At 36.8% G+C, this 25,609-nt stretch overlaps 1 long non-coding RNA gene across 1 annotated transcript in view; it reads right to left on the bottom strand.

The window, feature by feature from the left end:
• Window positions 1–25,609, bottom strand: part of LOC122164534 — a 194,603-nt gene that overhangs the window by 85,208 nt on the left and 83,786 nt on the right. The window contains exon 2 of the long non-coding RNA XR_006170246.1: window positions 14,663–14,699. This is a non-coding gene — a long non-coding RNA (uncharacterized LOC122164534). The remainder of the gene's footprint in view (window positions 1–14,662; window positions 14,700–25,609) is intronic.

Here is a 25,609-nt window from a genome sequence, read left to right as displayed (position 1 = left end):
TGTCATCATTTGTTAAACAAAATATTCCAGCTCTTTTTAGCTATTTTGCTTTTCTGCATAACCTAAGCCAACAAACTCCCTGAAGGCTGTTGTCCTGAATTCTCTTTTTATTTAATACAGAATTTCAGCTTAAAAAAACCACCGCTGATACAGCAGAAACCAAATATACACCAAAATCTAATTTAATAGGCTTTGATAGAATATTAATCAGAGCTTTACAAATATAATAGAAAAACCAAACACACACACAAAAAGAAGCTAATGGGAATGATCACTTCAGTAGAGTGACAGATGAAACATTTTTGGGTACATTCTATTGTTTGCTGAGCAGTCACTGCAGTCACAGGATCTGAATGCTGGTATCCCTATTTGGAACAAATATACTCGATTTTGGGAGAAAAAAAAAAGAACACATTTCAGAGTGTATATCTTCAGCTTTGTGACAGAGAGACTTAATGACAGAAGTGAGTAAATATCAGTGTATCAGCTCACAGAGCTTTAATTATAACTGTCAATTTTAGACCCTCAAATCTTGTTAAAAACACTGTTATACTGGAAAAGCTTGATTCCATAAATCCTGTAACTATTGCTTTATATGCAAGAAAGCATTTGTTAAAGGTGACACCATTTATATTCATTTTCCCGATCATCAACGTGTACTAGATTTTTTTCCAATAACATAAAATGTATAACATCATATCTTAAAATCCTAACAAAGGTGTTTTGTGCCAGCAAAGAAATGAAAAAGTATGAGCACGCATATATAATCTTCAGGAAAGCAGGTAAGAATTTGCAATACATGCTTGCACAGCTTTATAATTCTAATGCACAGACCACTTCTTTTCCCTCATCCTGAACATTCTAAACATTTATAATTCAATAATTTGCATTTTAAATACTGCAACTTTTTATAAGTCAAAGCTAGTCTCCATTTTAGTAGCAGCTTATTTCAGAATTTCTCTAAAGGAAATTTCTCATGCAGACTGTAAAAAGCTGAGATGTTGCCAGGAATGTAAATAAACTGTACTTCTACTGAGCGCAGGTTCCCTGATATAAACACAGATTAGTGGGATAGCAGGCATTTGCTTATGGAAAGGATAACAGAAAGATAAGTTCGCTGCTTATTTCAGTAATAATATTTTCCTGCATAATTTTTCAATGTCAGTCGTAACACTATGACCAGAACTCTACTACAACAACTGATAGCCTTCAGGGTGACTGAGCAACAATAGAGAGAAAGGAGATGGCAGAAGTTCAAACTATTGAACACCAGTTTAATCTGCTAAATTGAAGGCTGAAAATATCTCAATTTTCAGTTCAGTTACAACGTAAGAAATAAGGGTAAGAAAGATTTGACCTTTTTCTTGCCTGTGGTTTGGCCAGATCAACAATGAGAAAGCAGGCACGCAGTGTGATGTTCAGAGCATCCTGTTCAGGGACAGGAGTTATTTACCTTGTGTAGGAATGTCTGGAAATACAGCCCATTCATTTCTATGTCTAATTAGAAGCTGATGTTCAATGTAGGCAGAATTAACCTCAGGTTTGCAACCTGGTCATACAGGTAAACTGGGCAACACACAGCTCACTGAAATCACTTAGCTAACACACAGGATTAACAAAATCCTAAAACACATAGGATAACAAACTCTGTGTTCTATACCCTTCTGAATTGCAAGATTCCCTGTTTCAGAGCAAATGTTTCAAAGCCTTCAGGATTTCACATCATCCCTGTGAAGCTTCTGTCACCCACGTGCATTTCACTTGTAAAAAAGACAAGTGATACTTTGTGAAACAACTCATCTACTTATCAAGCACAAATGCGTGTTTGGTACGTATGAAATAGTTATCTTTTTTGGCATTCTTGGTTCTACGCTTTGCAGTACTCCCAAGTATATTTTTGTACCTTTTATATAGTACCAACACTGTTTCTTACAAGTCTGAAATGATTATATTTTCACAGTATATTTTAGCCCCAGAAATTTAAAAAAACAACAAACAAACAAACAAAAAATTAAGAAAAATATGTAAAATATATATTACTAAAATAGCTTAAATATATATATACTCAAATTTATGTAGCTTGCCATTCACAAGTAGATCCACAACAACCTTAGAAACAATTGCTGCAGTTTATGATGGTGGGTAAAATGAATATAGAATGGACACCTACGGAAAACTTGGCACTGCCACCTTCCTTGGCCACCACTACAACAGAGCATCTGAAAGATCAGGCTGCAGCCTGTGGGCTTCATAGCTATCCATCCATCACCCACTGCTGCACTTATGCTACTCACCTTCTCAACTTCAGGACATTCCAAAAAAATCTCAGGTTTATGCAAAAGACAAGGAGGAGCTTAAAACTCCCTCAGAATGAGATTTATGTACTGTTGTCAGCAGCACCGTTTAACACAGTATTGTTGCTAACGATATGCTGCTTTAAACAGCCCCAGAATTGACTGCAGCCACCAATAACTCTTTCAGACTCTTCAGATAGGTTAATTTCTGTTTAACTGCTCCCATTGTGTTCTGCTTTTGTAACATACCTTACAAAAATTTGTTATCCATTAATACTGAGAAGACCCAAGACAGTTCAGCAGCTAATGCGAACTTCTTCAAGAAGAGAGTGAGGGCTTAGCAACTGATGGGCAGCCAGACTCTACCACATTGTTCTCTTACTTCCCCTCCTCAGAAGGACAGGGGGAGAAAATACGCACTGACAGTGTGATATGACTTGTTGAACACACCCATAACAATGATTTCAGCTGCACCTGAACCAATGGCCTGGGAGAGGTACGTGCACAGGTGTGTAGTTGCCAGCCCATCCCTCAGTGGTCAGGCAAGAAATTGTGGGCAGAAGGACTATAACATGGGAACCAGTAGTGAATTAAATAAAGCATCAATCCATTTGCAGCAGTGATGGAGAATCTTCTTACACTTGAGAAACATGAATAATGAGAACATTTGCAATATGCAAAAAATATTGAGTAATATATTATCAGAAGTCAATGGTATGTCAATGCTGACAGGTATTCATTGTGTAAGCTTTCCTATTCTCTTGCAGTGTCTTACTGTCGAGCGGGTTGGCTCTTAGGCTCTCCAAATGAGACCGAATGCTGGAAGTGAAGAACAGGAATTGACTTATAAAAGTAGAGGAAGCTTCAATTATTGCTTTTCTTTTAAATATTTCACTGTTATTTTACCTCTTCCACGTGCATTTTGGAGAAGCCATAAGCACAGGAGTCTGGAAGCAAGCTACCTACTGCTCTGTGGCTAAGTAGTTAGCCCTGACAACTAATACTGCCTGTGGTTGCTTTGCAACTGCTTCTGTTGCCTCGCTGTTTCTGCTCAAGAGCTCAGCTGCCCATTGACATGCCGAGTGACACTCCTTTTTGTAGTAACAAAGTATATTGAAGGAGTAGATGGCTTTCTGGCTTGGGAAGTGAAGGGACAAGAAATGACAGCAAAAGAAATGCTGAGGCCTTGATTTCTAAAGGTGGTGTATGCAGAGAGGAAGTCTTATTTCTCTAAATATTTGGTGTCTGCTTCTAGATTTTGGGTTTAGAAGTTGAAGTTTAGCTGTTTTTACTGTTACCTTTATTTTTTCCTTCCATATGGTACGTATAGCTCCTTCACTGGAACAGGCTGCCCAGGGAGGTGGTGGAGTCTCCTTCTCTGGAGATGTTCAAGACCTGCCTGGATGCCTACCTGTGCGACCTGCTGTAGGGAACCTGCTTTGGCAGGGGGGTTGGACTCGATGATCTCTGGAGGTCCCTTCCAACCCCTACAATTCTGTGATTCTGTGATTCTGTCAACCAGTGTACTGGCTTAAAGGAGGCAGCCTTTTCTAGTGTAGCATGGATAGGAGATGTTCTCATTGCCCACTGACTTAATTTGAACATATCTGGAATTATCCATCATATTCCAGGAAAGTAAATCTCCCTGAAGGAGCCATCTGCTCCCACACCTCATGCCACAAAATGTCTGCCCCAGCTTTTCTTCTTACCAGTTCTCTATGACAGCTTTTATTTTCTGATGCAGAGGTTGCTGCTCATCCTTGAGGGAACGGGTGCAACAAAACAAAATTCCAAAACAACCAGATAGGAAATTGCAGGGATTAAACAAAGATTTATTTCCAAAAATTTATTTCAGGCAATCTGAGGTTCATGAGCTATTAACATAAACTTGGAAGTTGGTACAGGTGCACACAGAGTAACAGACTATCACTGCTTGAGAAAGCAGTATGGCACGCAAGCATAGATTTGCCTGAGGAACTAAAAGGATGTGAAAGCCTTCTCCTGTACCTCAAAACACTCATCCCTACCACCAACCAATAATCAATCCCAGTCAATTGGCTTTCTTTAGATCTGTTTCAAAATATAAAAACAAATAAATAATACTAGCTAAAATATGACATAATAACAGTGTGACATAATAATGTGAGTTTCAGCTGTAAATCCCAATCCCCAGACAAAGAGTACTGAGATCAGCATCACTGTCAGCCTGGGTCTCAGCTGTGCCTTCAGGCAGACCTCCTGCACTGGAAGGCTGGGGAGCAACAATCATTTCATCAGTGAACCATCCCCAAAACCCCCATCTCTAAAGGAATTCATGTACTTTGGTTCCCAGGCACGCAAGATTTCAGTTTCCAATTTGTATGGCCAGGAGAAATGGCCACACCAGGCTGCTGCCTATCTTTCATCCCATTAAGTAAATTTTATTCATTTTGACACATATTCTTTGTGATGGGACAGATGTACTGTTTTTACTGGCAAAGTTGAATGTATGAACTAATTATTTTGGTTCTCCATTATCCTACTGAGATAAAAGTCATGAATAAAAAAGGCTGAACTTAATAAATCAGTTGGCAATGCTAATCCAGTGTGAGTTTTGTGCATTCCTCAGGTAATGTAAGTGCTATGAAAAGATCTAGTGAAATTAGAAATGATGTCTGATAATAATAATGGAAGAAGGGTCTTGTTCTCTAATTATGAAATATGAATTTGGGAAATCTGACTTCCAAGGCACCATGACTTTGCAGTTCAGTGCATTCTCAATGACTCATATCATAAATACGTCCTTTGAAGAATTCTTTGTTTTCTTGACCCACGTTATGAGGGAATCGTTCACAATTTCAAGATATGTGTTCACAAACTAATGCCTTATCTTGAGCAGAATTATTGCGTACAATTTCTACCATATAATAAGCATCCAAAGGAAGAACAGCAACACAGAATAATAATCCAGAGCTGGAGTCAGAATCCTCTCAAAGTGAGAAAGAGATCTGACAGAGAACAAGTTAAAGGAAGATCCCACTGATCACAACAGGGTTAAACCTTTCAATTTCTCTAAGGCATTAACATCAGATGTTTAGTATTATTCTGTGGGATCCTCATCAACATTCATCCAAATATTTCACTGACAGTGATTTCCAGGGGTGGTAGCATTTGAGTTTATAAGCTGGACGGTTCTCACCACCAGTGCTACATTCAGGACATGTACGAGTCAATCCATAATATATCCCACAAAAGAACTAAATCGTAAGAGAACTTCAGTATGTTTGGAACACATTCAGGTTACATACTTGATTTTTATGTTCCCTGAAATTTTCAAAATCCCATTACAGCTGATTTCCATACTCATAACACTCAGAATTGTGTCAGCCCCATTCTCTGTTTAAAATCTGCTGCAAATGACAGATTTCTATAGGTATGCTGAATTGTCTGTGTAGAAAAACACAGACAATTGTTCATGCTGAACAGATGGTGTCCAAAGAAGCTGTGAATATATCACCCCTGGAGGTTCTCAAGATCAGGTTGGAAGGGATGCTGGGCAGCCTGATTGAGTGGGTGGTAACCCTGCCCACAGCAGGAGCTGGAACTAGATGATCATAGAATCATAGAATGGGCTGGATTGAAAAGGACCACAATGCTCATCTAGTTTCAGCCCCTCTGCTGTGTGCAGGTCATCAACCAGCAGACCAGGCTGCCCAGAGCCACATCTAGCCTGGCCTTGAATGCCTCCAGGGATGGGGCATCCACAGCCTCCTTGGGCAACCAGTTCCAGTGCATCACCCCCCTCTGTGTGAAAACCTTCCTCCTAATATCTAACCTAAACCTCCCCTCAGTTTAAAACCATGCCCCTATTATTCTACAGTTCTGCCATTCTGTGATTCTCTGGTTCTGTGGTTCTTAAAAATCCAAGATAGAAGGTACAACTGAAATATACGGTATAAAAGAACTAAGCAGTCCTTAAGTCTCTGCTGATTCTCAAAGGACTGCATTAGAGAGTGAGAACTGTGTGGGATTTTTCTCTTTATGATACCTTCATTCAAATTCGTATGTTGTAGACATTTCTTTGTACAATATATTACTGTTACCCCTGTGTCACAGCATAATGCTGCTGAATATTTCTTTACACATAATTTTTTCATTTGTCGCCAAATACTTTGCCTTGTAATTACTACTTTGCAGTGCTCTCATATACAGTTTAATAAAGAATCTCTCCCTGGGACCTCCAGAGGTTCTTTCCCACTTCAATCATTCTGTGTGATGCCCATAGAACTAAATTTTCTGGATACAATTTTTGAGGCTGCACTCCCAAGAGACAGTAAATTAAAATCTGTGCTCAGACTGATGTTTCATATTGCTTTCCTATCCATGTAGAAGCCAACCTCCAAAATACCAGACATATGCTACCCCTTGGCAAAGAGTTCACACTGGCACCAGAACAAAATAAAAATGTGCAATGATATATGTCTGATCAGTAATGCTGTTCAAGTATATTACTCTTCCTGTTTCCAAGTGATAAATTTCATTTACCTTCATTAAATAAATTTTACTATCCATGAAAGCAAAACACACACATACACACACACAGTGAGCTACAATCAATTTTGCCAGTAGATGGTATAATAAGAGCTTAAATCTAATTTAGTAAATGTAAAATAGATTTTGAATGTATACACATTTCATTCCAATATCCGCAATACTGAATATTAAAGAAGTTTTAATAAGTACCTGTATTTAAAATTTTGGATAACCAGTTACAGATTCTTTTTAATGCAGAGTTCATCCTGTTCTGTAGAGTACAATGTAGTGTGAAGCCAATTTGTTTTTTGTTTGCTCCGTGAGAAATTTTGCACAACTTGTTTTAGAGAAAGTGTATTTATTCATAACCACTATTCATTTACTTAGCTTATTTCTTTTTATATACAGTCTCTTTAAGTGGGTGGAAAACATATGGATAGTCACTAGGATGCCTCCAGTTTTGATGCATTCTGTCTGTTTGCATTGCATAACATGTTCTTATCAGGTCACATAAATAACCAACACTTGTAAAAAGATATGAGCACTGATTTGTTTTTATTGCAGACTTTTGGAGGAACTGACCATTCAAGATTTTCTAGAGCACTCCAAAAATAGCTTTTAAAAGAATTCTGAATAACACAGTCCTATGTAATTACATTGCTCTCTTCGCATGCCTGATATATTTCCCTAATCTATTTATAAATAGATCATTAACAAAGGATCTTTTTACTGAAAATTACAGGGAAAACTCCTGTTTGTTGTCTAGGAGCAGTAAGGTGGGCATTAGGTATGCAGGCAATGTGTGTGTCTACATAGACGTACATGAATACACACATACACAAGCCTGCAGGCCAACGTATATCTACATGTATTTTATACACACCTGTTTGGCACAGTGAAATTTGAGAACTGGAAAGAAACAGCATGAATGGGATCTGTGGGTGCACTACAGCTTTCTTAGCACTCAGATTTTTAGAAACTATTCAAGAAAGGTTCCAGAAATGTGAAATTTGTGCACTTACAGTCAGTGGGATTTAGATGATTAATTCATCCAAGTTCCAGAGAAGATCCCTCTGCAAGGGTCTGATCTTCATTGAGCAGTAGAGAAATTCCAAAAACTTAAAAATTACAGGACTGAGCTTTCCATGCTACTTGGTCAAGTGCCAGAAGTTTCTGTATAATTAGCTAGCTAAAGGAAAACAACCGTGATGGAGACCTGCGTATTTATTAATCCTAAACCCCAAAGAAACAATTGAATTTAGTAGAACTATGCCAATTAAAACCCAGTTAGAACTTGAAATCTTAATAAGTATAACAATATACAGGAGCACTCTAGACTACAGAGTTACAGAGCAAGTACAGGTCACTCCAAAAGTAATGCCTCCTATTTATTTCCACGCATAATGAAAAGACACAAAAAGAACAATAACATTATTTGACAGAGCAATTTCTCAGCTACAAAATGCTATTTTTCTACCACCATTAGCTCTGCATTTTTGCCATCACACAATCACCATGGTACCTATTTTATGTACACTATAAAAAAAATGTACACTCTAACACAATTTTCTTAGCATTTAGATACACTCAGTGCTTAAACCTGAGAGAGTTCTCATCCATACCAATTAACCTAACCATGCAGCATTGTTCTACCTAGTTCTCTTTGAACATTCTCTTGCCATTTTCTTTGCTATTCATCTGAATTAGAGTCTCTTTCTAGAAACTGTAATCTAAAGGCTTCCTCAATCTACCCTTGCTTTCCCAAATATATGAAAAAGGCCTGTGTAACTAGCAGATAAGTTCACTAAAAGCCAGCATTAAAAAAAAAAAGGGAGGCCATAGGATTATGAAGGACTTGGAGCATGTGATATACAGGGAGATATTAAGAGAGCTGGGACAGGCCAGCTTACAGAAGATGGAGAAGAGAAGGCTCAGGGGTTTCTTGCGAATGTATAAAAATCCCTCACTTGATGGTGTAAAAAAGGCTGATATCCAGTGGTATGCAATGATAGCATAGGAGGAAATAATTAAAAGTGGAAATACAATGAATTCTATTTAAACGTGAGAAATAAATGTTTTACCACAAGGATTATCAAATACTAGAACAGGTTGCCTAGAGAGGCTATGACATCTTTGTGCATGGAGATATTCACAACCTGGCTGGACCAGGCCACTTTGTTGATCCTGCTTTCAGCAGGGAAGCTGGATTAAAGAAACTGCCAACCTCAGTCATTCTCCAATGTGAATATTCCAAGTGTTCTGATCTCTGTAAGTACACCCAGTCGTTTCAACAAGTGCACAAGTTTGAGTCCACTGCAGAAGACTAAACCACAAAAATACAGTGGAAAGAAGTTTTGTGAACAAATAATACAATTATCCAAGGTAGGATAAAGGAGAACAAATGATCATTCACATCTCATACAGATTCTCCAGCTCCTGAACTGTTATCCCACTGGGAACCCGGTGTGTAAGAAATTTCTGCACCTGAAAGCCATTGCAATAGCCTTTTCATTGGAACCAACATAATTTTTGTGCACATTTTTTGATTAATGACTTGACAACCTACACAAAAATGTATTTATGTTGTGTTTCTTCCACCTCACGTGAGGTTTCCTGCTTTCACTCAATCTGGTGAATCTCTTGCAATGAAACAAACATCTCTGTTGGCATATACAGAGAACAGCCAATTCCCTTGGACTGACTTCTATATTGTTACACAGAGGTGGGGTGAATCCCAAAGCTGAGAAATCACTCACCTACATACCTTTGAAAAAACAAACAAAGGTATCATAATCCAGCATATAACATCTGCTTACAGTTCTCACCCAACAGAGATGATGGCTTGACATCTTGAAGTTATTTTATGTATATTCAGATTTTTAAAAATTATTTTTACTTATCTTTTTTAACTGCAGTGCAGAGGTAGGCTTATTTTTCCAAATTGCAAAGTACAGCAATGTGTTTAAAAGTAGAAGCTCCTCTGAGGTTTAATTCAAGCTTTCTCAAGTAGCATGATTTCAATCTAACCTCCAAAATATTGCCATTTCTCTTTGTGTTCTCAAGGCAGAAAAGAAGGCAAAATAAAGTCATAGCTTAAGTTTGACAAGCCTCTTCTATTATTACAGTGATGTAAAATTCTTCCCTGATCACCATATTCTCTGCATATTTACCAGTTCCACCCTTCCACCCTTTATCTAGGAGTGTGACACGGCTCTGAATAGAAGTAGTTTGGAGACTGCCATTAACAACACCATTGCAAGCAGGATAAAATCTGCAGTATTTAGGCAGACAGACAGGTCTCATTGCTTTTGATTCTTCAAAAACAGTTTACAGAATCCCAACTAGAAGCTTAAGTTCAAATACTATAATACTCCTCCTGCTCCTTTTTCCTGCTGCAAATTGAAAGTGCTGTGTGTTGAGGAGCAGCATACGGGGACTGAGAAAGCAACAAGAGCAAGATTTTTCTTAAGTGATGAGGAAAGGCAAACCTAGCATAAAAACTGAGTGATGCTAATGAAACCACTAAAATGTAATCACCACTTAGGGAGGTTTTATTAAAGAATGAGGGGAGGAATAGCTTGTGGTATTGCTAGATCAGTTGTTATATGGGAAACACAAATGCATCATCCTCCAAAAAGCCTGTGAATCCTATATTATGGAAGTAATTCTGCAGTTACTCTACATGAGATAATAACCAAGTAAATACATAGAAAACTGATTCTTGAAAACAGTTTTTTCTGGAAGAAGATTTGGACAGATTCAAATGCGAAAACAAACAATTTTATTTTGTTTGGCAGTCTAATCAATAGCAGTCTTTGCAGTAGTTTGACCAGCCCTGGAATGATCCTCTCCAACTGTAATTGAGACACAGAATCACCTTCCTCGAAAATACTGAGCAAAGTAGCTCAAAGTATTTTTTTTTTCCCCCATAAAACTATAAAAATTATGGAAATACTGAAAGATCATATTTCTTATTTCATACTTTAAGGAAAAATACTGAAGAAAAATGATGCAGTTTCCATTATGTAGCTCAAGCATTATATCACTTTGTTTCTTAATGTACCATGTCAAAGTAACTCCTTACTGAGTTGTACAATTTTTTGCATCTATATATCATGTAATTCATTACAACTAGCAAAAAAAAATGGTATTTAAAAATAAAATCAACTAATAATGTTAATATGTCTTGATATGTTCTCTCTTTCTGCCATATAGATGATCAGCATTTTGAAAGGTACATATACATGTATATGCATATATCTTTCCTAAAGTTCAGGTAAAAATAAATAATACAACATGGGAAACCTTTAATTTATGCAGGCATATACCACATACAGGGAGAAACATCCTGGTTTGATTTTGCATGGTACATTTTTGCTTAATTTCTTTCTGGAATTGATTATGATTTTTAGATGACTATTTTAAGAATAAATTTTCCTTAAGCAGAGTTTTTCTTACTCTTTTGAACACCTTGTCTTAAACATTGTATTTCCTCATTTATGCTATTTTTGCCCTCCAAATATATGGTCACTGACACAATTAACAACTTTTACCATCAGTAACATAAATTATGATACGACCTATGAAAAGGAGCCGAAGACAGGAGTCATGGCCATATATAACTCTGTAAGGGTGCTATGCTCATCATATAGATGCTATTGGTCACCTTACTGCACAGAAATGAATTATTGGAAAAGGTGAATGTACCATGAGTACTGCTGAACTCCAGCTAATTCTGACAGTGGGAACTTAAGCAATTAATTTGAAACTAAAGCAGCTCTCTAACGGTTCAGATTTTCTGAAGGTTCTGGCCTCGTTTTTCACACATCTTGCTTGTGGAAATATGCTGAAGTTCCAGCTTCCCTCTGCTCAGACAGTTTGTATTCTATTACACAGAACAACACGGAAGAAGTAGAGAATCTAAGCAAGACTTGGAGGACTGGGACTGTAGGACTGGATTTTTGCTTGCTGGCCTTTAAAGGGAGGCAGCACTGGGGACTAAAGGAACTAATGAAGGTTTTTGTTCCTGACAGGTAGTATTATATGACTTACAGAAAAAGGTTTGTTATGCTATGTTTAAACGAATCTGAATATATCTTAACAAATTAGCAAAAAGAACAAGGTTTTGTTTGCTACAATCTCAGAATCATAGAACAAAGTAATAGAATGATACACCTATAATCAGTAGTTTAATACCTAATGGCTGTTAATTCCTTCACTTGCAAGTAAGTGCAGAACACTTTGTTTTATGTCACTGTGCAAAATAGTACTTCATAAAATTCTTCATCTTAGATGAATATTTCTTCATGGCATTAATTATCTCATATGTAAACATAAGAGAAAAGACTAATTAATTAGCAAATTTTTTGTGTTAGATACCTCTATTCTAGAAATATTAACATTTGTTCTTTGGAGTGCCTTGGATCTGATGAAAGGAGGCAATTTGAATTAGCAGCAGATAGTTCACTTTAGTGGATAATTAACTTTCTTCTTATTTTGCCCTAGATTTCATTAGACAACAGTTGTAGAACAAACATTTCTGTTAGTGAAAAGATGATAAATTTCAGGGTTAGATTACGACTTCTTAAAAGCAAAAAAATCTAAATAAGCAACAGTAAGCATAATCACAAAAGAAATTCAGAAAGATGAAACTAATTGAGAGATCAGAGCATTATTTGGTGGTTCTTTTAATGATTTCTATGGTAATTCAATGTGTTGACTCTCACCTCTGGAAGTATTCTATTATCTATGAGAGTTACAAATGGTAGAAGCGATCTTCCATTTGTTTTAATTTGATAGCTGCAATAATGAAATAGCAGGCATAATACTCTTAAAATATAGGTCAACACACAGCATATTTTCTTTCTTTATGTGCTTACATCTTTAATTTAACATTGTTTAGAAGTTCATATAATAATTTAATAAGTGTTTTTCTTTTTCACATTTATTATGTTCAGAAAATAAATTTTTGTCTAATAAAAATAATACTGTATTATACATAAATACATTCCAATAGTAATGTCCCCTGCTTATTGCTGTTGAAGGTACAACATATAGATTGCAGTAACAGTACTTGAGAGAGCAAACTCGCAGTTACAAAACACAGTTTTTCAAGACAGTCACACCATTAGTCTGCATTTTTGCCAGCAATGAACAAGAGCCTACATGCTGCACTCAAAAAATCGGCATGGCTATCCAGAATGCACCTTGCCTTTCACATCACTACCACTGAAATGCTCCTCTCACCTTCTCACTGTACTCACATCTACAGTTTGGTTTCCATAAACATTCAGCAAGTGTCAGTGAATGCCAACAGATGCTAGTTTTTCTATCTGTAGGAATTCAGTTAAACCCCTTTGCTTCATCCGCACTTCTCTGTCAGACACCATTTTATCAGACTGTCCCTCTGCTGCCATCTGTTGCACAGCAACAACATGTGATGGAAATTGGTGGGAAGGTTCAACATCGACTGCCGTCCCACCAACATCTGCCTCAGATGTCGTGGGCCAACATAACAAAACAAGAGGTGTTACTTCAGAGCAGCCCTTACATATGTAATATGTAATTAAATATATTAAATTCATACGGGTATAGATATGCAAACATTAAAATATGGAATTGCATATAAAATGCATGTAATAAATATGTTTAATTATTTTCATTAACACATGCACATAGAGAGAAGTATGAGAGAGAAATGGGGTTGCCAGGACACATCTCATGGGAAAAGTGACTAGCATGAAAGTGTGCCATCAGGAGTGCTGGGGAGTTACAGCTGGGATGCAAAAATACTGAAAATTTAGATTTAATTCCAAGGCATCTGGCTGGTGATGACCCTACCAACGTCTGCCCTCATTTGTTTGCTATCCTCAGAAACAACCTTAATGCATAAATTAGACAGATAAAATTCACACAGTGCAAATTCAACTAATCATCTACTGTGGAAACACGTTAGAAGGATGAAGAAGCAGTCACATTGTTCCTTACACAACAAGGAGATGGACCAAAAACTGGCAAAGCACATCAAAAAGATCAAACACTGTATAAAACTAAGCACTGTTAATATTTTTTAGTATAAATACAAAATATTTGTTTCTCTTTCGGAGCACAGAGGAAGTGATAGGTGTCACTGAGGTATACATAAGTTAAGCACATACTCAAAGCTTTATTGCCTCAAGGTCTCCAGACCATTTTTGTGAATGTCTTGGACCTCCACATCACCACATTGTTTTCAGAGATTATATTTTGACACACTATTCATACAAATAAACATGATCCCTCATATTTTTCAGTGCTTGCTAGCTTCAGTACAGTATTAACTAGATTCAATTTCATGTCTGGAATTCTGCTCCTTGACAGTTTGAAAGCAACACTGCGTAAGTTTCAGGCATACAATAACTCAAAAAGTTTTAAGAGAGAACTGAAAACTGCTCAACTCATTATACCTCGCACTGGAAAAGGAGACCTCTCTAAAAATTAGAAGGACTACTTATCTGAAGAAAGAAAAGCACAGAGATTTATTTTTTAAGGAAGATTACTTTCATGAATCTGAACAATGGGGAAAGTTCTGTAGCTTCTTTCAGGCTCATTCAGATAATTTTAAAAGAATTACAATGCACTGGTGGAGAATAATCATGCAGACATTGGAACAGCTAGTGTAGCCTTCTGCACCTACACACCACCTGTCTCATGGACTGAAATAACCATACTGAAGCAGAACTCCAACTTAAACCTTATGCCTTTCTTTATCTAATCAAAGTCAAATAAAAACATGACTTCAATTTCAATGCCCTGCACTTTACTGTGTTTTCACAAAAAAGGTGGGTGTCTTAGAGTTAATTAAAGAAGTCACTTACAAGTCTTGAGCAATGGCACTTCGGACTTCTCAGAATCCTGTTTAATAAACAAACAAATAAATTTAGTTTTCTTAAAAACGACTTCCTTTAAATGCTATTATCACTACTATTACACTTCTTGTTCTTTGCTGTTTCAGTAAACAGTTCTTACCTCAACCCTTTATTACTCTCCCCAGTTCTCTCCCCCTTCCCAGTGTGAGCAGGAGGCGAGCAAACCACTCTGTGGCGGTGTATTTCCAACTGCATTTCATACTTCAGTCCTTCCTGTAGACTACAGTTCCTCAGTCATGGCTACAGTAAAATTTACAGTACCTCTCTTAGATTCAAAGAGTTAACCACCATCACATGCAGAGCCCCTGTTATCATACATATAGGTACATGTAACATATATTTAACATACGTATAGTTACTTTTTTCAATGATTTGGTTTTTAAAAAATGGACATTTGGCTTTGAAAAGCAAATCATTTAAGTTTTACACTCCCTTGGTGAAATTTTTTTGTCATATACATGATTTTCATACGAAAATAAATGTTCCTGGATTTCACATATATTGCATGCTTTCCTTAAAACCTTGAAAAATTGTGCATTTGTCCACAGTTCACTGAGCTAACAGTTATCCTTCCTTTCGGACTCATATTTTCTCTCACATATCTCTTGATATATTTGTCAATATTATTTGGAACCTGAAAGAAATGACTACACTGACTTTTAATTTTTCTTAAAAATGGTAACTCAGATCTGTTCTGAAATTAATCTCCAGCATCCTGAATGTTTTGTACACATCTTTCCATGTATGATCAATGATTTTTATGGCTTTGTCATCTGAATCAGTACGGATTTCATATGTTCACTGTCTCTCTTATTCATGTCACAGTATTTTACCACCTAAATTTTTACTAGAAGGTGAAGATATTCAGGATTCTTTATCTATCAGTCTCTGTTAGGCCATAGCACTTTGCCTTCTTCATGATGCCTACTTCATTTTCTGCTCTTGAGATCTATCTCTGAGTAAAAAATCTACACAATTAATCCAAGTGATTTATTTATGAGTTTATTTTGGACTTCACTGTAAACAATGCTTGAGAAAATAAGCTGCATTTCAGCTGGAACTTTCAAATAAATTCAGAGGCATTAGGTACTTACATCTTGGAGAATGTTATAAGAATGATGAGGCATTGGCACAGATTGCCCCAGGAAGTGGTGGAGCCACAGTCCCTGGAGGACTGAAGGACATAGTTTAGTGGGCAATACTGGTGGGAGGTGGATGGCTGGATTAGATGATCAACCTTAATGATTCTATGATAATGAAATCCCTTCTTCACCTTCATTATTTCATCCTTCTTTTTGCCTAACTCAGCTCTCATTCTGATGACTTTGTAAGATTTTCATTGATTTCAGTGAGCTTCTACTCAACTATCACAGGCTTGAGAGACTGTCACACCTCATACTGCAGCACAGTAACTCATTAACAGTGCTCTCACAACTTACAGGAGTTATTGATGATTCTACCCATAGCTACTGCTATCCAGCTGGACTGGCTCTAATGCTGAGTGTTTGGAAGGAATTGCAGGAAGCCAGACTTGTAACTCTTGAAACTATCAGCAATTCACTGGTTGTGTAAAACTGACTGAAAATAGTCAGAGTTCTCTTAGTCTATTTGCTGAATGTACAGCCATTCAAAAAACACACAGACTAATTAGTGAGTATCTTGACTCTACCTTGTGCTCTCAGATATGCCAGACCTCCACTATGCAGGTTTCTGAAATTGCAAACCAGTTGCTATGACTACAGCAAGATCCCGTAGGATGGCTGTATTTAGCTGGCACATCCTGACCACCCAGAATACTAATGAAATGGAAGAGTGCAGTGTGAACTGCATGTGGAATTACCATGGTTCAAAATTAAAAATAAATAAATATTTAGAACCTATCCTCTCTGCAGATATCTTTAATCTTTCTCTGTTTCTGGATTTCAGCTTTAATGTATTATTTTAAAAAGCTACATCACTTAAATTCTGGCAGCAGAACCAAATATCTATGGTTTTAAAACACAGTTAAACAAATTGAGATACCAGGGATTTCACACTAGTTATATTCAATTGCATTAAACAGAAAAAAACCCCGAAGTTTTTTAGTTTGGCTTTATATAGCAAAATCAACAAAGGGTAGTCTCTGTAGTTCACCTGTTTACTGCAGAACTTTACCTGTAGAATAACACCAATCAATTCAGCCTATGGTGGTGGTGATAGAAAAGTTGTTTTGGGGAAGGACCTGCATTTCTGTTGCTCTGAAGTAGCTTGAAACCTCTAATCTAGGTCGACTTGGTTGGTGGTATTCTTATAGGGAGATTTTGAGTCATTGAAGACTAATGTTACTTTTTTAAGAAGTACTGAAAATAAAACTTGTTAAGAACAGGCTCCAGAAGCTATTACTATCACCATCTCCATTCATGTCTAGTGTTTAATATTCTCTACTCTATTTGAATTCACACAGAAATGAAATCCGGTTTGGATTTTCAGTAATTTAGTAATTTCACTAGTTACATGCAAGCACCATTGATCCAGTCCTACACAACCTACAGGAAAAAGGGCATTATGTTAACTCCTCTCTTGAAACACCAGATTTTTTTTTAACATTTTACACCAGAGGTTTAAAGAAAGGATATAACTCTTAAATCAAACAGATAGAGTCAATATGTTTGTGGGTAAAGTGGATATAAACTGCTACCGAGATGTATATCAGGACACGAAAAAATTAAAAGATATCTGAAAGGAGCATAGCTTGTAGTCTGGCTCTAAGTGATTATAACTTTTTAACTGCTATTGAGCTTGGGTTCAGGGATTGCAAAACTGGATTTGATCTCACTTTTCCTCTTTCACCAGAATCATCAGTGGGCTTTGGAATACAGTTTGCATAATAACACTGCTGAAATTTTGATAGCCACTTAACACTTAGCTGACACAAAAAGTGCTTTCCAAAGAGGCTACAAAATAAGGTACTGCCAGAGCATACACTGCCTCCATGGGTCTAATGCACACTAAGTGAATTCTGTTCCATTTTTATGAGATGACAAATTAAATAATTTTCATATTAGGTTTACAAGAATGCCCATTTCTGCTAAGGAACAGTCAAATTTCATGTCACAGAACAAACTTCCTCACATTGGTCAAAAAAGTTATGGGATCCACAGAGTTGCAATGGCTTTCTGATAACAAAGGCCTGTGGCACCAGGGATGTGCATGCAGGTATGCTGCAGTGCTACAGATAAACATTGACATCTATATTGCATATCCACAAAAATATATACAAGCAGAAGTCTGATTACAGGTCTAGAAAAAACAATCAACCATTAGAATATTCAAGCACTGGAACAAGACTCCAAAGAGACTGTAAATACTTCATGCTTGGAGAGACTCAAAATGCCAATGAACAAGGCCCTAAGAAACCTGATCTAGTCTGAAAAACTGCGAACAAAGGCTGGAATACAGACCTCCAGATGTCTTTTCCAATTTAAATCATTCCACTGTGGTACCGTGCAGAGGCATCTTGTTGAGGCTGCCTTCTCAAATGAAAAGTCTCAGCCCATACATAAAGGCATCATTGCAAATGTATCAGGTAACAGAACTACAGAGATTGCACTGCTGTGGAGTTAACTACAGGGATCACTGAGCAAGAAGAAATAATCTATAGCAAGATCCTGTAGTTCAGTCTGCAAGAGGATGCACACACACCCAATAAGCACATAGCATTTCTTGCTTTCTGTATCTCCCACACTTCTCCACAAAGCAATCAGCAGGTCGAAAGGTCTGCTTTCTTACCATCATTTCACATTACAAACTTACGTAATAAAATTTCCTCTTTATAGATCCCATCAGAAATCTTATAGTGCCTAATAAATTGCAAGCATTTGAAAGATTTACATAAACGATGTGATATTTTTAACTTCTTCACTATTTCACTGTCATTTAGAGGAATTTGCTGTTGGTGATTTATAGAGCAAAAGCACTCACAGCAGCTATGTTGTGTTGAACAGTTTTTACCATTTTATTTCCTTATAAATAGCAACAATTATTTATTTTTTGTATCTGTCTCATTTAAGCATTACAGTGCAGAAACACACTGTGGCATCCTTCCAATACAATCTTGTCAAAAAGGAAATCAAAATTCTTTGCATGGTGTTCTCTGGAACTGGACAGACTCTGCATGCATTAGAAGTATATACCATGTTTTCAAGAACAGGGAAACTGATATATAGCATTATCAAACCTTTTGAGTATATAAATTAACCCATTCAAAATAAATAAAATAAGACCAAGAAAACTAGAGGCAGACTTGGCATAGTCAACATGAAAAGCAACAGCTTTAAAATGAAATGTAGGAGATGGTTTTACTGCTATTGAGGCTTTTTCCTGCTCACAACAGATCATTCTACCTCCCATAGTATTCAGATAGGACTGAGTCAAACCTCCAAAGCCTAATTCTGATTTGCACAAACACCATATTCTACATCCAAAACAAAAAGATATTCTTGTTGGTTTTTTTTGTTCATTTGTTTATTTTTGTTTTGTTTTGTTTTGTGAGTGCATACTGTAATTAGGCAGGCAAAGAGGAACAAACTACCTTTGGTATAGATAAGAAGCAGAGCCCTTAGTGTGCATGTTCCATCATCATCATATGATGACAGTCCATTTCCTATATGTTGAAAAGCTTTTAGCTGGTGTGCAGTTTCAGTATAAGCTCCAGCTGAGTCATTCTGTTCCAAAACTGGGAAAACTATCTATATGTTTAGAGTTAGGGGAAAGAAAAAAAAAAAAAAAAAGGAAAACAAAACTACACCCAAAAAACAAAAACAAAACAAAGAAACAAGCAAACAAAAAAAAAAAAAACAGCATGAAAATACCTAAAAGTCCACAGATTATTCAAATAATAGAAGTCTGGTATTGTGACTTCCTCATATCATTCACAAAACCCACCTCACAGACATTAGAATCTGCTCCTCTTGTGCAGAATTAATGTAAACCTATTGACTAATAAAATAACTGATGCTGTGAATAGGTTCAAGACATTTTTGTAGGAACTTACAGTGCAAGACAATCTGTAACACAGAACCATCAGGATGTTGAATATATCCAGTGTTCTCACTGTTCTGATAGACAGGTGCAGACTTCAGACTTGCAGAAGATACATGTCCTGTTCATTGCCTTTTTTGTTGCTGTCTTTACTTCCCCCCAAAGAAAACACTGCTGAAGTATCAGTGACTGACACTGAATAGAAGCAGCTTCCTTCCAAAAGATGTCATGTACTCTCTCATAAAATAAAAATGATTTGAGTTTTACAATCCATTTTCTATTCCAGTAACAACATCCTAAAGCGCCTGCCATTCCATCAGTTCAAACGCTTTACACTTGGAACAAGCAAGCAAAAGAAGTTTAGCGAAGATAAAGAAGCTATAAAATGATTCAGGGTAGAAAAATGATTATTATTGCTTTGATTACAATGTACTATAAACACAAAGTGGCTGCAAACTAGATGAAAAATTACAGCACAGGGGACAGAGATAGTTCAGCAGATGGATCATCCCAGCTTCCCTTCTGGGATGTGCATGCACTTATCCAAGTTTGAAGCTAAAGCAAAGCACCCCTGTCACACTGTAGACATATCAAGAAGCAAAGCATGGTTATGAAGAACCTTACTTGAACAGGTCTTTTAAACAATCTAATATCACAATACAGACATCTTGATCATTCAACAATGATATTGTTCAAATAAACTTCATTATCAGTGTTCAAAATTTCTCAGAATTGGATATGTGCATCATCATCACTTAGCTATTCTTTTTGTTATTAAAATTCTCCTCAGGAAACTTACATTTTGCCAATTAAAAATGAAAAATCTGAAGATTTGGAAATGCTATCAGTGGGTACATGATTTTGCAAGTGATAGAGATGACTAAATTTTCTTAAATTTGTTAAGTCTGACCCAATCAGACTAATTTTACTAATGGCCTTAATTTAATATTTAGTCTGTAACAACATTCTGTCTGCAATGAGGGTTGAGTCTTCAATGCACCTTACAGTTCTGCTCCCACATAAAGAGGAAAGCAAAACCCCATGAGTTGCCTCTTTGCTGGCCACCCAGCCCAGGTGTGAGTACTGAGAGGCAGGTGAGAAGCAAATAGGAGACCAGAACTATACCATGACTTCCCTAAAGTCAGGAGGCATCAGGATGATCATCCACAACAGCAAACAACATCATGGAGCACCTCGTAATTTACACTGAAAGAAACCTCTAAGATCGTCAAGTCCAACTTGTCAACTGAGCACTGCCAAGTCTACCACGTTTACACATTCTGTTAAATACCTCCAGTATGGTGACTTCCCTGAGCAGCCTGTTCCAATGCTTCAGAATATTCAGCTTCAGTAAAGAATTTTTTTGTAATATTCAACCTAAACTTCCCATGGCTCAACTGTGTCACATGAGTGACAGAATATAACTTACTGGACTTACTCCAATACTTAATTTAGAAGAACCAAACTCTAAATCAAAAAGTCATTATGTTTTGCAAAGCACTCTACAATATGGCTTTATTCCAAAGGAAGCAACTCTACAAGGTCTAAAATCTTGTGTGAAAGAAAATTCAGAAGAATCTCAGTAGAATCTGACATATCTGTTCATTTCACTGGTGTAATGATGATGAGAATCTGCCCCTTGTCACCTGAAATATTTACATATTTACATACATTCTTACAAGGTGAAAGCAGAGAAAGAGAAAAAGCACGTATTAGGTTAATATTTTATTATTAAAATCTTCTGTACATGCAATAATTAAAATTAGAAAGGAAAATAAATGAATACTTAGCATTATTTCTAAGTAATGTGGTAATTCAAATTAATTAAAGGGAAGAAAAATTATCCTTTCACTAAATAAGCAAAAGAACATTCAGTATTAAGGATTTTCTTGAGCAGCTCTTCAAGCATTAATTGATATACCACAGCTTAGTGCTTTAATAATTTGTTTCAGAATTACTTAGGTGACTCAAGAGAGTCCAAAACTACCCATCCAATCCACTACTCTAAAAAAATGGACTTTCCTAAATACTTGTGCCCAACTTCCACAGAGAGGTGGAAACAGTCCAATTTTAAGGTCAGGTATTTCTTCAAGGTATTGCTCTGAACACGGCGAGGCAATGGGCAATTATGTTGTTTGACTCCCATCCCTGCATAAATTTCAAACTAGCCATATAAGACAATGGTTTAGCTGATAACAACTGGTTGCTGTTTTAAATGTAAAATGCTGAAGGCTAACAAAAGGGTGCTGGAAGTTTTGTTAAAGTATTTAATTGTGCTAAATAACCTTGATTATAGTATCCTGCTTGACTGAAAGATTATTTTCAATCTTCCAGCTTTTAAACTTTAAATATTCAAACTTCAAACTTTAAACAGACGTTTCATTGCACTTGAGGAATGGCTACACTGCAGAAAGAAGACAAAGATTTTCCAGAGTATGTGCAAGAGATATAAGGAAAAAGGCCCTCCAGGATAAAAGATGCTGTGCTATTTAGCAGTTTGCCCAGGGATATATATAGTGACAGCATCAAGAAAGTTGCATCAAGTCCAGAACAAGTTCATTTTGTTTCAGCAGAAACAATTCAGATTACCATATAGGTTTTAGCAAACCTTTTGTTCTTGAAATTTTCTGGTAGAAGGGCAATGGCAGTTGCCTATAAAAACTGTATTGGGACACTAAGAAGAAAAGGGAAAAGAAGAGTGAAGAAAAGGATGTGCTATCAGTCTGCCCCATATTTCTTAAACAAGTCCAAGATTTCTCAGAGATGAATCTTGGGAAACCAACAGGATAGAAGGAAATAACAATAGGAGAGCGGAATCTGACTCCAGAAACATTTCTAGTGCACTAGAACACAGACTTTCAAACGGAAATGGAGCTTGTCTGCTGCAATGCTATTGAATGCTACTGAATGACACAAGGTCTATCAGTGTAAAGTGCCCAGAATGTTTTTTTCTATCTATTAAAAATAACTGTCATCTGAGAAGTATGCATGTGCAAGGGCAGTGCTAATTGCACTGATTATAAACTACAGTTTTCTTCATTTTTTCTAAGGTACCACTGAGGTTACAAAAAAATGAAAGGAAAAAAGAAGAGCGAGAAGAAATGAGAATTTCTAAAGTGATTCTTATGTCAAAATTGTGCAATGTTTGTGAGTTATGTCTCTGTGGGTTCATCTGAAAAACCTCTGAGAACACAGAACCGAAATTAGAGTCAATCATCTGTCTCAAATTTATGAAGAGAAATTTTAAATCAGCTGTAAAAACAATGGAAAGAATAATTCTGAAGGTAGTAAATGATATGAAGAAGAAGCATCAATAGACCAAAGAGAAAGATGACAATCACAACCTTAGGGCAGATGAAGTTTTTGAGGCCTCTATCCAGTCAAACATTAAACTGACAATAGCATTTTAATACTACGTTGTTACAATTACTTTGCAATGAGCCTTTTGCCTACACTTCATATACTAATGTGAAAATGAGGAGGCTATTTGTTCCTGTGTAGAGAGGAAATGTCAATAAAAGCACAGTTATCTGGTTTCATCATTGGAAAGCTGTCACATCTGTAGGAAAATATGTACTAAGCTCTTTCTTGAAAAGCATGTATCTTAGTGCTAATACAGTGACGAGCTTCAGAATTAAAATAACAATCCTTCAGAATGTTTCCATTAACTATAAATATATATCATACCTTAGAGCATCATTTGCCAGGTTCAGTATCCGAAATTACCTGCCCCCCATTTTCTACACCTGTTTCCACATAAGACATACAACCTTTGGGTACTCAGTTACATTTTGAAAAAATAAAACGGCTCTAACCTTGAAAATGTCAATTAAAAAACAAAACAAAACAAAAAACAACAACAGAACAACAGCAATAAACCACTCAGCTCATACTCTGGTTGTCAATCTTATTTTTCCTTTTTCCTCCTCAGGCTGTATACTTTATTTTTGAAATTGTAACCTGAAGGACTTTTAAATATACAGCGCTGTACAAATGCCTACTAAGTAGCATGATATAACATTCTGGGGAATTATGCTAGCTACCAACAATAAATTAAATGAACACTGTTCAATCATTACTCTCTCTTGTATTTGTGAGTTATAGGGCAAAAACATTCATTAGTGCAGCACAGCACAGGGAATTCTCAACAAATAAATAGTTCACAAAGACCTCAGCTGAAGTTTGGAGCTGCGTGACTCAGTTTGCACTGCTGTGCCAGCTGCAGGCAATGTTGGTGTAAGTACCTGCTGATACATTCCTGGAAACTTACATATGGCAGGACACAACGGTGGCATAGATCTTACTCTTGCTTTGCCTTTATCATTTTTCCTGTCCTCCAGCTGCCTCTTCTGTTACCCAACTGACTGTGTCTCCCAGTATGCAAGAGGAGCAGAAGCCAAAAGCATTAATATTCATCAGTTCTGCTTTACTTCCACTCTACCAAAGTTCAAAGGATACTGTAACAAACAACCAAGGGCTCTGCCCCGAAACTAATACCCCTATTTATCTTTGTGTGTTTCACTGGAGGACAGCACAAACAGTAACTATCTTGTCCTAAATCAAACTTTTATAAACTGCTGTGATTAAACTCTAAAATTTCCTTTAAGCTTAGCAGAAGCTCAGAGATTTATGGTTTACCCATTTGTAAAACGCAATCTAAGTGCCCACCTCTGTTGGATGCCTCCTGTGCCTTTTTTTCCTCCTTTTTAGCATCTCTGACAACATCCAAGCACTCATACAAATGAACATCCCTATGGTAGTGTGACACTAGCTTCAGTAATTCTAACTACTCTGAAGGTCCTGATGTCTTGCTTTAGTCCTTCTTGATGCAATTTACTACCTTCATCCTTGCTAAGAAAGCGGACAACTATAACCCTTCTCTTTCTCTCAGATTTATAAAGTAACAGAAGTTCTACAAAGCTGCTACAAGCAAAACTAGGAACATATCTAGGTCACTAAAATGAAGTAAGTCAGCTCTTGCACATTTAGATCTTGATACCTCTTGGTTCCTGAGAACTAATAATAGGAACTTTTGCTAGGAGTTCATCAATTGCAGATGTCACAGAGAAGAGAAACTCAGGCACAGTAGCAACCAGTCACAGGCTGAGCCACCAGTGTGAGGCAGCCACAAAAAGCTGTAAACCAGCTAGTAAACCAGGCATCAAGGTGTAACATGTCTGCACTACATCACAAACACAGGCTCTGGTGACAGCTGCTCCCTTGAGAGGAGAGCAACATCCTTCGTGTAAAAAATACTATGCTGTCAGTAGAAATGTATCAGTGCTGTGTTTGTATATTCATCACCTCATCAAACAAGGAAAAAGTAAAGGGGAGATTCATAGCCCAATTTTAGATTACAATTAACATTTTTGTTTAGTGCATCTTTTACTGAGATCATACAATCCCAAGTGTCCCTTTTAAATCAGATTATGACAAGCCTGTAGCAGATGTTCACAAGTTATAGAGAGAATTATTTCCTGAGCACTGAGAATAAGATGCTGCCTCTGTAAATTCAAAAGAAGGTCTGAATTTGAGTTAGCAAACTGTTTCCAGATACCAGTCTTATTTTTACCTTTACGCATAGCCAAAGGACTGACCGAACTCCAGTTCAACCCTTTGCCTTAATGTAAACCCCCTGTATCTTTCTTTCAGTATTCAGCTAGATTGACAGATAGCTCTTACTGCTGGGCTTTGTGCTTTTAACAATCCAGAAGAGAGATGAGGTAGGGAAGGTATGTGTAAGGATAGGCTTAGCGTATCATGGTTTTATATGCAAAAATTTCAATCCTTTCACACATATGCCCCGTATAATTTACATTCTTTTAAAATTTATGAAGTGCATACTTCTCTCTTTAAGCATCTGATAGGTCATAGCAC

The sequence above is a fragment of the Centrocercus urophasianus genome, unplaced genomic scaffold (assembly GCF_019232065.1).
Source record: "Centrocercus urophasianus isolate 14NV4802_14NV808 unplaced genomic scaffold, USGS_Curo_1.0 seq_26, whole genome shotgun sequence".
Lineage (NCBI taxonomy): Eukaryota > Metazoa > Chordata > Aves > Galliformes > Phasianidae > Centrocercus > Centrocercus urophasianus.
Note: the sequence above shows the minus strand (reverse complement) of the source record. Positions and strands in the feature narration are given on the sequence as shown.